Consider the following 3,894-nt stretch of genomic DNA (forward strand, 5'->3'; position numbering starts at 1 on the left):
CAAATCTCTCGACAGTGGGAGGTGGGTTTGGAGAGGGTGGGGGTGGTCTTGAGGATGACAGACTGGGAAAGAGAAGGAAATGTAGAGGAAAAATGCCACGTCAGAACACAGTTCAGAACCCTCCTCTCTCTCTCTCAGATGAATGGCGCTGAGGTCGCCTCTAATCCCTCTTTATTTTTCCAAGTGCAGTCCCAGAGCAAAGTCCCGAGCCAGCGCGATGTCAAGCACAGTGTCCACGTTCCGGTTCGATCCTCACGACCCCAGCAACTGAACTGCAAAGACTTTCACCGCATCACCATAATTTATTGCAGCATTTTTTTTAAGAGACAGCTTTCTCCTTGCTGAACGCCAAGCAGACTGCAAACTTAAATTACGAACCCGTTCTTTACAGATATATATATTTTTAAAAAAGCACGATATCCCCTTCTTGCAGTGCTGGCGGACCTGCACCAAACCGGGGTGATTTGCATTAAGCTTTCTGCTCCGCTGGAGAATCCTGCCCCGGATCCCGCACTCTTCTGCTGCAGTTTCTCTTTTAGATATTTTAAGTCACTTGTTCTAAGCCTCCTTGCCTGCCTCGCTATGATGTCAGTGGCACGAAGCAGCAGCAAGCTGTGGAAAGGCAGTCACTTAAAAAAAACGAAGTGAAAGAAGGCGTGGGAGGGGGGGGGGGGAGGGTTAGTTGGGTTCATGTAAGATGACTGTGAAAGATTCCAGTTGCTAGATCCTGACAACATCTGGCGTAGCCGGATCCGCTTCACAGTCCTGGCAGCATGCCCACTTTCCTTGCATCGTATCGCATGCAGCAGCGTCTAAATATCACCTGACCCGTCCCCGAAACCCCTCCGAACTTCAGAACCAGCATTAAACTTCTCTTGACAATGTCAGCGGACGGTGACCCGTGCGGCTGTACTGAGGAATCATTCTGTGCAGGGGAAGAGAGTTGGGCAGAGCGACTCTCCCTTGGAACGGAGTTGATTGTGTTTGATTTCCTGCCAATGTGTACCCCTGTGATAATCTGTTTCCTGAAGATTTGTATTTCTTTTTTTTATTAAGAAAGATCAGCTTTTACAGTGCAGGCAAATGGAGTAGAGGGTTGAAATTAGTCCCCCGTTCAAGTCCTTAGCTGCTCATAGTTTGATAAAAAGAAACAGAATATTTGTTTCTTCCATCATGGATTGAGCACAGATCGACTAAATCAGGTTTGTACTTTGGTCCTTCAATCTTCGGGAAGATTTTCGTTTCTCACGGTCGTCTGCAAGTTGCGAACTCATGCAGTGAGGACAGATATCACCTTCGATTTTCAATCGGGAATAAGCCGAGTTCCTGGCGGAGACTGATCGGGAGGATGTACCTCCAATTTCCAGAATTTCCTTACGGACTGGCTTCAGGTCCACGACGGACTTTCCCAGAATTCTTTATATCCCTGGGTTGACCTGGGTTTCTTAACGTTTCTGTTTGTCAGTAGATTATGTAACTGGATGGACAGGCCCGCCGGGGTTATGATGCTCAGTGGCAGTCTGATTGTCGGGGACAGGCTGAGCAAACCAGCAGTTCTACTTTATCTGCCTTCCATCATGTTTGTGTGCACACCGACTCCAGCTTGGAATCCTATGTTTCGTAAAATAGTACATGCACATTAAGGGATAAAACACTGAAACACCTGGACTTTTTTTAAAAAAACCTGTAATCTGAGGAATAAATTTAATAATTGCAAACGTTGCACCAAACCTTGATTATAACCGGCTTGTGATGCAAAATGCCGCCAAACAGACCTGGGTTCAATTCCTGCACCAGCTGAGGTTACCATGTAAGACTCTCCTTCTCAACCTCTCCTCTTGCCGGAGGCATGGTGACCCTCAGGTTAAACCACGACCAGTCTTCTCTCTCTAATGGTAGAGCAAGCCTATGGCCTGGTAGGACTATGACGACTTTTATTATTTAGCTTTAGTTCTGTACTCAACCTTTAAGACCAATGATTTTAATCAGCAAATTCCACTAAATGAGCAATTTATGAACCACTGAGTTCGGAGTTACTGCAAAGGTTTGTAAGTTTCAGGTTCCCAGGTCAGAACTAGTAATGAATATTTTTAAGTTTGTTATAAGCCTGTAACAAAGTGTGATATCTGAAGTGTCGTGTACATACGCTCGCTGCAAGGTTTTCTTTGTTTTGAAGAAGAGGCAGATCAGGCTTTTCTGCCTTCACAGATACTGACAAGCCTGCTGAGTTTCTCCAGCATTTTCTGTGTTTATTTCAGATTTCCAGCATCTGCAGTATTTTTATTTATCTCTTTTCATGTACTAATTAAATACAATATATATGTTGTGTATTGCAAAGACAACTGAATTTGCAGGACTGTTGGTGCATTCCTTGCTTAATGTTTAGTAGAGTTGTAGAAGGAAATTAAACCAGGACCTAATCACGTTGGACTGAATTTTTCTGATAGATGTCAGGATCTGAGTTGCAGGGCCAAATGATGGAACTGCATCTGCCCATGACTTCAGCTCACCCACTGGCACAACCATTTAGTAGGTTGCTGCTGAGTTGGTCACGTCTACATTCCTCACCCAACTAAGGATGGGCATTGGAGGGCTGTGACAGAATGGTGAGCAGCCTGACCTGGAGAGGTGACACTGCAGGCAGATGAGTACAAGGGCACCTCAGCATGGGAATGCTCTCGTATGCCTGTTGTGGAGTCATCAAACAAAGGTGCCCAAAGCTGGCAGAGTCATTGAGAAAGAGGGGAATTCCCTTGGCAGGAGTATTTGCGGCTGTCACTAATCCTATTGATCATTGTGGCAGGGGGTCTCTGGCTCTGATAGGAACCCGACTTGTCGCTACAAGGCAGCCTTCATGAGCTGGGACCTCTGCATTTAGCAGGAGGCCACGCCGGCTTCATATGGCTCTTAAGTAGGTACGTAATTGCCCTAATTGGGTGCCTGAGGAGCAAGCCAATTTTCCTGGTCCCAGCCTGCCTTAGGAAAAGCCACTGGAGCCAGGAATGCACTAGGAAGCCATTCCAATGCTTTGCATTGTCTGTTCGATTTGATTATCTTTATTGCCTCTTCAGTAGAAGGAGAAAGAGATAGATGTGACACAGATGTGACAATAAAGCATATTCTAATGTTCTTTTTCAGGAAACTGTTCAAGTTGATGCAGAGAACTTGCTGAGAAATGCTTCTCCCATTTAACCAATCCTTCCCCATCCCTCGCAGCCAAGCCTCTGTACGGGGGATGAGGAACATTCAACTCAATATTTTAGAAATCCGTAGGTGTAGTCAGAAAGAAAGATTCTGTTCACTTTTTACAAGGCCAACGATGTCATAGGGAATGCACCTCTACTGGAATTCATATCTTTTTAACACACATATTTGATAAATTGGGCCCTTATCAGCTGAAATCCAGTTGCAACATAATGAAATGAGTTGCATAAGGGTTCACTTTCATCAAATACATCAAAACAAAGTAATAAAGGGAGAGAAAACTTCACAATTAAAACAGGCAGTTTACATACAGGTTGCTGTTTTATCTTGCATAGTTGAATCTTGTTTGATTTCAGCTTTATAAAGAGATTCTAAGGCTGCTGCGGGGTATATATTATCTTGGTTCAGTCTGTTAGAATAACAATGTCATGCAGGAAGGAGGCTCATCTACATTAAGAAATGGAAATTGCAATGTGAATTGCACTGGCTACTCACTGTGAGCCATTGCTTTGATAAAGCCACTCATTATGGAAATGAAACAAGCAGGTTTTAACACTGGGGAGTGGTGTGTGGTGTAGCATGTACCTTTCGTCCCACTCACAGCAAGAAGATCAGGTTACTGCCAATGCAGTTTTTATATGCAGTGGTAACTATATCAGGATTCGATATATAGAGGGAGGAATGGTTTAG

The sequence above is a fragment of the Rhincodon typus genome, chromosome 7, assembly GCF_021869965.1.
Source record: "Rhincodon typus isolate 14 chromosome 7, sRhiTyp1.1, whole genome shotgun sequence".
NCBI classification, from domain to species: domain Eukaryota; kingdom Metazoa; phylum Chordata; class Chondrichthyes; order Orectolobiformes; family Rhincodontidae; genus Rhincodon; species Rhincodon typus.